Consider the following 11,013-nt stretch of genomic DNA (forward strand, 5'->3'; position numbering starts at 1 on the left):
CCGACTGCCTGGGGAGAGCCCCCTGCTGCCCCCCGTCCCGCTCTCTGCAGTACAGCCCCTAGTGCCACCCTGGGGCAATGGGGCAGCCCCGACTCCCTGGGCAGAGCCCCCTGCTGCCCCCCACCCCTCTCTCTGCAGTACAGCCCCTAGCGCCGCCCTGGGGCAATGGGGCCAGACCCGACTGCCCGGGCAGAGCCCCCTGCTGCCCCCCGTCCCGCTCTCTGCAGTACAGCCCCTAGTGCCGCCCTGGGGCAATGGGGCAGCCCCGACTGCCCGGGCAGAGCCCCCTGCTGCCCCCCCCCCCTCTCTCTGCAGTACAGCCCCTAGCGCCGCCCTGGGGCAATGGGGCCAGACCCGACTGCCCGGGCAGAGCCCCCTGCTGCCCCCCGTCGCGCTCTCTGCAGTACAGCCCCTAGTGCCGCCCTGGGGCAATGGGGCCAGACCCGACTGCCCGGGCAGAGCCCCCTGCTGCCCCCCGTCCCGCTCTCTGCAGTACAGCCCCTAGTGCCGCCCTGGGGCAATGGGGCAGCCCCGACTGCCCGGGCAGAGCCCCCTGCTGCCCCCCACCCCTCTCTCTGCAGTACAGCCCCTAGCGCCGCCCTGGGGCAATGGGGCCAGACCCGACTGCCCGGGCAGAGCCCCCTGCTGCCCCCCGTCCCGCTCTCTGCAGTACAGCCCCTAGTGCCGCCCTGGGGCAATGGGGCAGCCCCGACTGCCCGGGCAGAGCCCCCTGCTGCCCCCCACCCCTCTCTCTGCAGTACAGCCCCTAGCGCCGCCCTGGGGCAATGGGGCCAGACCCGACTGCCCGGGCAGAGCCCCCTGCTGCCCCCCGTCGCGCTCTCTGCAGTACAGCCCCTAGTGCCGCCCTGGGGCAATGGGGCCAGACCCGACTGCCCGGGCAGAGCCCCCTGCTGCCCCCCGTCCCGCTCTCTGCAGTACAGCCCCTAGTGCCGCCCTGGGGCAATGGGGCAGCCCCGACTGCCCGGGCAGAGCCCCCTGCTGCCCCCCACCCCTCTCTCTGCAGTACAGCCCCTAGCGCCGCCCTGGGGCAATGGGGCCAGACCCGACTGCCCGGGCAGAGCCCCCTGCTGCCCCCCACCCCTCTCCCTGCAGTACAGCCCCTAGCACCGCCCTGGGGCAATGGGGCCATACCCGACTGCCTGGGCAGAGCCCCCTGCTGCCCCCCACCCCTCTCCCTGCAGTACAGCCCCTAGCGCCGCCCTGGGGCAATGGGGCCAGACCCGACTGCCCGGGCAGAGCCCCCTGCTGCCCCCCACCCCTCTCCCTGCACTACAGCCCCTAGCGCCGCCCTGGGGCAATGGGGCCAGACCCGACTGCCCAGGCAGAGCCCCCTGCTGCCCCCCGTCCTGCTCTCTGCAGTACAGCCCCTAGCACCGCCCTGGGGCAATGGGGCCAGACCCGACTGCCTGGGGAGAGCCCCCTGCTGCCCCCCGTCCCGCTCTCTGCAGTACAGCCCCTAGTGCCACCCTGGGGCAATGGGGCAGCCCCGACTCCCTGGGCAGAGCCCCCTGCTGCCCCCCACCCCTCTCTCTGCAGTACAGCCCCTAGCGCCGCCCTGGGGCAATGGGGCCAGACCCGACTGCCCGGGCAGAGCCCCCTGCTGCCCCCCACCCCTCTCTCTGCAGTACAGCCCCTAGCACCGCCCTGGGGCAATGGGGCCAGACCCGACTGCCCGGGCAGAGCCCCCTGCTGCCCCCCACCCCTCTCTCTGCAGTACAGCCCCTAGCGCCGCCCTGGGGCAATGGGGCCAGACCCGACTGCCCGGGCAGAGCCCCCTGCTGCCCCCCGTCCCGCTCTCTGCAGTACAGCCCCTAGTGCCGCCCTGGGGCAATGGGGCAGCCCCGACTGCCCGGGCAGAGCCCCCTGCTGCCCCCCACCCCTCTCTCTGCAGTACAGCCCCTAGCGCCGCCCTGGGGCAATGGGGCCAGAGCCGACTGCCCGGGCAGAGCCCCCTGGGCCAGATTGACTCTCAGGCAGACGAGGCACGTGCCCAGGGCCCAGATTCGTGGCCAGTGTCCTGCAGCCTCCTCAATCCCCGCCCAGCGCTGCTCTCTTGGCCTCGCCCCCTCCAGAAGGACAGCCAATGGGAGGCGCCGTCGTGTGTCAACATCATAGTTGCCGGGCAGAGTCAGTGCAGGCTGCACGAGGGAGCGAAGAAAACAGGCGGGAAACGGGAGGGGTGGTGCCGCGAGGCGTCAAACGGCCCCTGAGAGCGCGAAAGGGGAGGGGCCAACCGTCACCCTGCTCGGGCTGTGTAGACATAGCTCCTTTGTTATTGTAGGGTCGCTGGGGAGCCCTGGGCTGTGGACGGGCTGGGGTGTTATTGTAGGGTCGCTGGGGAGCCCTGGGCTGGGACGGGCTGGGGTGTTATTGTAGGGTCGCTGGGGAGCGCTGGGCTGCGGACGGGCTGGGGTGTTATTGTAGGGTCGCAGGGGAGAGCTGGGCTGTGGACGGGCTGGGGTGTTATTGTAGGGTCGCTGGGGAGCGCTGGGCTGCGGACGGGCTGGGGTGTTATTGTAGGGTCGCAGGGGAGCCCTGGGCTGTGGAGAGGCTGGGTGTTATTGTAGGGTCGCTGGGGAGCCCTGGCTGTGGACGGGTTGGGGTGTTATTGTAGGGTCGCTGGGGAGCCCTGGGCTGCAGACGGGTTGGGGTGTTATTGTAGGGTCGCAGGGGAATGCTGGGCTGTGGACGGGCTGGGGTGTTATTGTAGGGTCGCTGGGGATCGCTGGGCTGTGAACGGGCTGGGGTGTTATTGTAGGGTCGCTGGGGAGCGCTAGCCTGTGGACGGGCTGGGGTGTTATTGTAGGGTCGCTGGGGAGCCCTGCGCTGTGGACGGGCTGGGGTGTTATTGTAGGGTCGCTGGGGAGCCCTGGGCTGTCGACGGGCTGGGGTGTTATTGTAGGGTCGCTGGGGAGCCCTGCGCTGCGGACGGGCTGGGGTGTTATTGTAGGGTCGCTGGGGAGCCCTGGCTGTGGACGGGCTGGGGTGTTATTGTAGGGTCGCTGGGGATCGCTGGGCTGTGGACGGGCTGGGGTGTTATTGTAGGGTCGCTGGGGAGCCCTGGGCTGTGGATAGGCTGGGGTGTTATTGTAGGGTCGCAGGGGAGCGCTGGGCTGTGGACGGGCTGGGGTGTTATTGTAGGGTCGCAGGGGAGTGCTGGGCTGTGGACGGGCTGGGGTGTTATTGTAGGGTCGCTGGGGATCGCTGGGCTGTGGACGGGCTGGGGTGTTATTGTAGGGTCGCTGGGGATCGCTGGGCTGTGGACGGGCTGGGGTGTTATTGTAGGGTCGCTGGGGAGCCCTGGGCTGTGGATAGGCTGGGGTGTTATTGTAGGGTCGCAGGGGAGCGCTGGGCTGTGGACGGGCTGGGGTGTTATTGTAGGGTCGCAGGGGAGTGCTGGGCTGTGGACGGGCTGGGGTGTTATTGTAGGGTCGCTGGGGAGCGCTGGGCTGTGGACAGGCTGGGGTGTTATTGTAGGGTCGTTGGGGAGCGCTGGGCTGTGGATGGGCTGGGGTGTTATTGTGGGGTCGCTGGGGAGCGCTGGGCTGTGGACGGGCTGGGGTGTTATTGTAGGGTCGCTGGGGAGCCCTGCGCTCTGGACGGGCTGGGGTGTTATTGTAGGGTCGCTGGGGAGCCCTGGGCTGTGGACGAGCTGGGGTGTTATTGTAGGGTCTCTGGGGAGCCCTGCGCTGTGGACGGGCTGGGGTGTTATTGTAGGGTCTCTGGGGAGCCCTGGGCTGTGGACGGGCTGGGGTGTTATTGTAGGGTTTCTGGGGAGCCCTGCGCTGTGGACAGGCTCGGTGTTATTGTAGGGTCGCTGGGGAGCCCTGGGCTGTGCACAGGTTGGGGTGTTATTGTAGGGTCGCTGGGGAGCCCTGCGCTGTGGACGGGCTGGGGTGTTATTGTAGGGTCGCTGGGGAGCCCTGCGCTGTGGACGGGCTGGTGTGTTATTGTAGGGTCGCTGGGGAGCGCCGGGCTGTGCACAGGTTGGGGTGTTATTGTAGGGTCGCTGGGGAGCCCTGGGCTGTGGACGGGCTGGGTGTTATTGTAGGGTCGCTGGGGAGCCCTGGCTGTGCACGGGCTGGGTGTTATTGTAGGGTCGCTGGGGAGCCCTGGGCTGGGACGGGCTGGGGTGTTATTGTAGGGTCGCTGGGGAGCCCTGGGCTGGGACGGGCTGGGGTGTTATTGTAGGGTCGCTGGGGAGCGCTGGGCTGCGGACGGGCTGGGGTGTTATTGTAGGGTCGCTGGGGAGCCCTGGGCTGGGACGGGCTGGGGTGTTATTGTAGGGTCGCTGGGGAGCGCTGGGCTGTGGACGGGCTGGGGTGTTATTGTAGGGTCGCTGGGGAGCTCTGGGCTGTGGACGGATTGGGGTGTTATTGTAGGGTCGCTGGGGAGCTCTGGGCTGTGGACGGGTTGAGGTGTTATTGTAGGGTCGCTGGGGAGCGCTGGGCTGTGGACGGGCTGGGGTGTTATTGTAGGGTCGCTGGGGAGCCCTGGGCTGTGGACGGGCTGGGGTGTTATTGTAGGGTCGCTGGGGAGCGCTGGGCTGTGGACGGGTTGGGGTGTTATTGTAGGGTCGCTGGGGAGCGCTGGGCTGTGGACGGGTTGGGGTGTTATTGTAGGGTCGCTGGGGAGCGCTGGGCTGTGGACGGGTTGGGGTGTTATTGTAGGGTCGCTGGGGAGCGCTGGGCTGTGGACGGGCTGGGGTGTTATTGTAGGGTCGCAGGGGAGAGCTGGGCTGTGGACGGGCTGGGGTGTTATTGTAGGGTCGCTGGGGAGCGCTGGGCTGCGGACGGGCTGGGGTGTTATTGTAGGGTCGCAGGGGAGAGCTGGGCTGTGGACGGGCTGGGGTGTTATTGTAGGGTCGCTGGGGAGCCCTGCGCTGCAGACGGGCTGGGGTGTTATTGTAGGGTCGCAGGGGAGCCCTGGGCTGTGGAGAGGCTGGGTGTTATTGTAGGGTCGCTGGGGAGCCCTGGCTGTGGACGGGTTGGGGTGTTATTGTAGGGTCGCTGGGGAGCCCTGGGCTGCAGACGGGTTGGGGTGTTATTGTAGGGTCGCAGGGGAATGCTGGGCTGTGGACGGGCTGGGGTGTTATTGTAGGGTCGCTGGGGATCGCTGGGCTGTGAACGGGCTGGGGTGTTATTGTAGGGTCGCTGGGGAGCGCTAGGCTGTGGACGGGCTGGGGTGTTATTGTAGGGTCGCTGGGGAGCCCTGCGCTGTGGACGGGCTGGGGTGTTATTGTAGGGTCGCTGGGGAGCCCTGGGCTGTCGACGGGCTGGGGTGTTATTGTAGGGTCGCTGGGGAGCCCTGCGCTGCGGACGGGCTGGGGTGTTATTGTAGGGTCGCTGGGGATCGCTGGGCTGTGGACGGGCTGGGGTGTTATTGTAGGGTCGCTGGGGAGCCCTGGGCTGTGGACGGGCTGGGGTGTTATTGTAGGGTCGCTGGGGATCGCTGGGCTGTGGACGGGCTGGGGTGTTATTGTAGGGTCGCTGGGGAGCCCTGGGCTGTGGATAGGCTGGGGTGTTATTGTAGGGTCGCAGGGGAGCGCTGGGCTGTGGACGGGCTGGGGTGTTATTGTAGGGTCGCAGGGGAGTGCTGGGCTGTGGACGGGCTGGGGTGTTATTGTAGGGTCGCTGGGGATCGCTGGGCTGTGGACGGGCTGGGGTGTTATTGTAGGGTCGCTGGGGATCGCTGGGCTGTGGACGGGCTGGGGTGTTATTGTAGGGTCGCTGGGGAGCCCTGGGCTGTGGATAGGCTGGGGTGTTATTGTAGGGTCGCAGGGGAGCGCTGGGCTGTGGACGGGCTGGGGTGTTATTGTAGGGTCGCAGGGGAGTGCTGGGCTGTGGACGGGCTGGGGTGTTATTGTAGGGTCGCTGGGGAGCGCTGGGCTGTGGACAGGCTGGGGTGTTATTGTAGGGTCGTTGGGGAGCGCTGGGCTGTGGATGGGCTGGGGTGTTATTGTGGGGTCGCTGGGGAGCGCTGGGCTGTGGACGGGCTGGGGTGTTATTGTAGGGTCGCTGGGGAGCCCTGCGCTCTGGACGGGCTGGGGTGTTATTGTAGGGTCGCTGGGGAGCCCTGGGCTGTGGACGAGCTGGGGTGTTATTGTAGGGTCTCTGGGGAGCCCTGCGCTGTGGACGGGCTGGGGTGTTATTGTAGGGTCTCTGGGGAGCCCTGGGCTGTGGACGGGCTGGGGTGTTATTGTAGGGTTTCTGGGGAGCCCTGCGCTGTGGACAGGCTCGGTGTTATTGTAGGGTCGCTGGGGAGCCCTGGGCTGTGCACAGGTTGGGGTGTTATTGTAGGGTCGCTGGGGAGCCCTGGGCTGTGGACGGCCTGGGGTGTTATTGTAGGGTCGCTGGGGAGCCCTGCGCTGTGGACGGGCTGGGGTGTTATTGTAGGGTCGCTGGGGAGCCCTGCGCTGTGGACGGGCTGGTGTGTTATTGTAGGGTCGCTGGGGAGCGCCGGGCTGTGCACAGGTTGGGGTGTTATTGTAGGGTCGCTGGGGAGCCCTGGGCTGTGGACGGGCTGGGTGTTATTGTAGGGTCGCTGGGGAGCCCTGGCTGTGCACGGGCTGGGTGTTATTGTAGGGTCGCTGGGGAGCCCTGCGCTGTGGACGGGCTGGGGTGTTATTGTAGGGTCGCTGGGGAGCTCTGGGCTGTGGACGGGCTGGGGTGTTATTGTAGGGTCGCTGGGGAGCGCTGGGCTGTGGACGGGCTGGGGTGTTATTGTAGGGTCGCTGGGGAGCGCTGGGCTGTGGACGGGCTGGGGTGTTATTGTTGGGTCGCTGGGGAGCGGTGGGCTGTGGACGGGCTGGGGTGTTATTGTAGGGTTTCTGGGGAGCCCTGCGCTGTGGACAGGCTCGGTGTTATTTTAGGGTTGCTGGGGAGCACCGGGCTGTGCACAGGTTGGGGTGTTATTGTAGGGTCGCTGGGGAGCCCTGGGCTGTGGACGGGCTTGGGTGTTATTGTAGGGTCGCTGGGGAGCCCTGCGCTGTGGACGGGCTGGGGTGTTATTGTAGGGTCGCTGGGGAGCGCTGGGCTGTGGACAGGGTGGGGTGTTATTGTAGGGTCGCTGGGGAGCGCTGGGCTGTGGACAGGGTGGGGTGTTATTGTAGGGTCGCTGGGGAGCCATGCGCTGTGGACGGGCTGGGGTGTTACTGTAGGGTCGCTGGGGAGCCCTGGGCTGTGGACGGGCTGGGGTGTTACTGTAGGGTTGCTGGGGAGCCCTGCGCTGTGGACGGGCTGGGGTGTTATTGTAGGGTCGCTGGGGAGCCCTGGGCTGTGGACAGGCTGGGGTGTTATTGTAGGGTTGCTGGGGAGCCCTGGGCTGTGGACGGGCTGGGGTGTTATTGTAGGGTTGCTGGGGAGCCCTGGGCTGTGGACGGGCTGGGGTGTTATTGTAGGGTCTCTGGGGAGCCCTGGGCTGTGGACAGGCTCGGTGTTATTGTAGGGTCGCTGGGGAGCCCTGGGCTGTGCACAGGTTGGGGTGTTATTGTAGGGTCGCTGGGGAGCCCTGGGCTGTGGACGGCCTGGGGTGTTATTGTAGGGTCGCTGGGGAGCCCTGCGCTGTGGACGGGCTGGGGTGTTATTGTAGGGTCGCTGGGGAGCCCTGCGCTGTGGACGGGCTGGTGTGTTATTGTAGGGTCGCTGGGGAGCGCCGGGCTGTGCACAGGTTGGGGTGTTATTGTAGGGTCGCTGGGGAGCCCTGGGCTGTGGACGGGCTGGGGTGTTATTGTAGGGTCGCTGGGGAGCCCTGGCCTGTGGACGGGCTGGGGTGTTATTGTAGGGTCGCTGGGGATCGCTGGGCTGTGGACGGGCTGGGGTGTTATTGTAGGGTCGCTGGGGAGCCCTGGGCTGTGGATAGGCTGGGGTGTTATTGTAGGGTCGCAGGGGAGCGCTGGGCTGTGGACGGGCTGGGGTGTTATTGTAGGGTCGCAGGGGAGCGCTGGGCTGTGGACGGGCTGGGGTGTTATTGTAGGGTCGCTGGGGAGCGCTGGGCTGTGGACGGGCTGGGGTGTTATTGTGGGGTCGCTGGGGAGCGCTGGGCTGTGGACGGGCTGGGGTGTTATTGTAGGGTCGCTGGGGAGCGCTGGGCTGTGGACGGGCTGGGGTGTTATTGTAGGGTCGCTGGGGAGCCCTGCACTGTGGACGGGCTGGGGTGTTATTGTAGGGTCGCTGGGGAGCCCTGGGCTGTGGACGAGCTGGGGTGTTATTGTAGGGTCTCTGGGGAGCCCTGCGCTGTGGACGGGCTGGGGTGTTATTGTAGGGTCTCTGGGGAGCCCTGGGCTGTGGACGGGCTGGGGTGTTATTGTAGGGTTGCTGGGGAGCCCTGGGCTGTGAACGATCTGGGGTGTTATTGTAGGGTCGCTGGGGAGCCCTGGGCTGTGCACAGGTTGGGGTGTTATTGTAGGGTCGCTGGGGAGCGCTGGGCTGTGGAGAGGCTGGGGTGTTATTGTAGGGTCTCTGGGGAGCCCTGGGCTGTGCACAGGTTGGGGTGTTATTGTAGGGTCGCTGGAGAGCCCTGGGCTCTGGACGGGCTGGGGCGTTATTGTAGGGTCACTGGGGAGCCCTGCGCTGTGGACGGGCTGGGGTGTTATTGTAGGGTCGCTGGGGAGCCCTGGGCTGTGGACGAGCTGGGGTTTTATTGTAGGGTCTCTGGGGAGCCCTGCGCTGTGGACGGGCTGGGGTGTTATTGTAGGGTCTCTGGGGAGCCCTGGGCTGTGGACGGGCTGGGGTGTTATTGTAGGGTTTCTGGGGAGCCCTGCGCTGTGGACAGGCTCGGTGTTATTGTAGGGTCGCTGGGGAGCCCTGGGCTGTGCACAGGTTGGGGTGTTATTGTAGGGTCGCTGGGGAGCCCTGGGCTGTGGACGGCCTGGGGTGTTATTGTAGCGTCTCTGGGGAGCCCTAGGCTGTGGACAGGCTGGGTGTTATTGTAGGGTCGCTGGGGAGCCCTGGCTGTGCACGGGCTGGGTGTTATTGTAGGGTCGCTGGGGAGCCCTGCGCTGTGGACGGGCTGGGGTGTTATTGTAGGGTCGCTGGGGAGCGCTGGGCTGTGGACGGGCTGGGGTGTTATTGTAGGGTCTCTGGGGAGCCCTGGGCTGTGGAGAGGCTGGGTGTTATTGTAGGGTCGCTGGGGAGCCCTGGCTGTGCACGGGCTGGGTGTTATTGTAGGGTCGCTGGGGAGCCCTGCGCTGTGGACGGGCTGGGGTGTTATTGTAGGGTCGCTGGGGAGCTCTGGGCTGTGGACGGGCTGGGGTGTTATTGTAGGGTCGCTGGGGAGCGCTGGGCTGTGGACGGGCTGGGGTGTTATTGTAGGGTCGCTGGGGAGCGCTGGGCTGTGGACGGGCTGGGGTGTTATTGTTGGGTCGCTGGGGAGCGGTGGGCTGTGGACGGGCTGGGGTGTTATTGTAGGGTTTCTGGGGAGCCCTGCGCTGTGGACAGGCTCGGTGTTATTTTAGGGTTGCTGGGGAGCACCGGGCTGTGCACAGGTTGGGGTGTTATTGTAGGGTCGCTGGGGAGCCCTGGGCTGTGGACGGGCTTGGGTGTTATTGTAGGGTCGCTGGGGAGCCCTGCGCTGTGGACGGGCTGGGGTGTTATTGTAGGGTCGCTGGGGAGCGCTGGGCTGTGGACAGGGTGGGGTGTTATTGTAGGGTCGCTGGGGAGCGCTGGGCTGTGGACAGGGTGGGGTGTTATTGTAGGGTCGCTGGGGAGCCATGCGCTGTGGACGGGCTGGGGTGTTACTGTAGGGTCGCTGGGGAGCCCTGGGCTGTGGACGGGCTGGGGTGTTACTGTAGGGTTGCTGGGGAGCCCTGCGCTGTGGACGGGCTGGGGTGTTATTGTAGGGTCGCTGGGGAGCCCTGGGCTGTGGACAGGCTGGGGTGTTATTGTAGGGTTGCTGGGGAGCCCTGGGCTGTGGACGGGCTGGGGTGTTATTGTAGGGTCGCTGGGGAGCGCTGGGCTGTGGACAGGCTGGGGTGTTATTGTAGGGTTGCTGGGGAGCCCTGGGCTGTGGACGGGCTGGGGTGTTATTGTAGGGTCGCTGGGGAGCCCTGGGCTGTGGACAGGCTGGGGTGTTATTGTAGGGTTGCTGGGGAGCCCTGGGCTGTGGACGGGCTGGGGTGTTATTGTAGGGTCGCTGGGGAGCCCTGGGCTGTGGACAGGCTGGGGTGTTATTGTAGGGTTGCTGGGGAGCCCTGGGCTGTGGACGGGCTGGGGTGTTATTGTAGGGTTGCTGGGGAGCCCTGGGCTGTGGACGGGCTGGGGTGTTATTGTAGGGTCGCTGGGGAGCGCTGGGCTGTGGACAGCGTTGTGCTGACACAGGAAATGCTTAGGGGAGGGGAGACCCTTTAGCTCAAGGACCCTCCTGTCCTGGGACTTTTAGCTCAGCGGCCAGGTGGGGAACAGCCAGGGGCCCCGAGAGCGGCAAGGAAAGCTCTACCCCCCAGGCACCCTCCCAGGATGTGGGGCAGCCCAAGGAGAGAGCAGGGAGATGTGGGGTGAGGGGTGGGGTAGGAGAATGACAGTAACACTGAGCTCCCACGGATGGAGGGGACATCGGGGAGAGAATGGGGGAGACGAGGAGAGTTGGGGGCAGGTGGGACCCCAAGTAGAGGGCACACAGGGAAAGGCAGAGAGAGGGTGCCCAATGCTTGTGGGGTCCAATCCCCCTGATATACTCAACGTCTTCCCACCATGGAGCCCCCAGCGGCATGTGGGTCCAACCCACTCTTCCCCCATTACACCTAGCGGCTGCTGGGACTGGGCTCCTTGGGGCTTCGGGGCCTGATCCCTCCAATACACTCAGCGCCTGTTCCGAACGGGGGTCCCAGCAGCGTGAGGGGTCCCGCCACCTCCTCTGCCGTTACACCCAGCAGCTGCTGGAACTGGGCTCCCCAGGTTGTGTGGGATCCAGCACCTCCCAATACGCCTAGCACCGACCCAGAATGGGGCCCCCAATGGCCTGTGGGGTCCGATCCCCTGATACGCCCAGCAGCCA

Source organism: Dermochelys coriacea, chromosome 14 (assembly GCF_009764565.3).
Source record: "Dermochelys coriacea isolate rDerCor1 chromosome 14, rDerCor1.pri.v4, whole genome shotgun sequence".
NCBI classification, from domain to species: Eukaryota; Metazoa; Chordata; order Testudines; family Dermochelyidae; genus Dermochelys; species Dermochelys coriacea.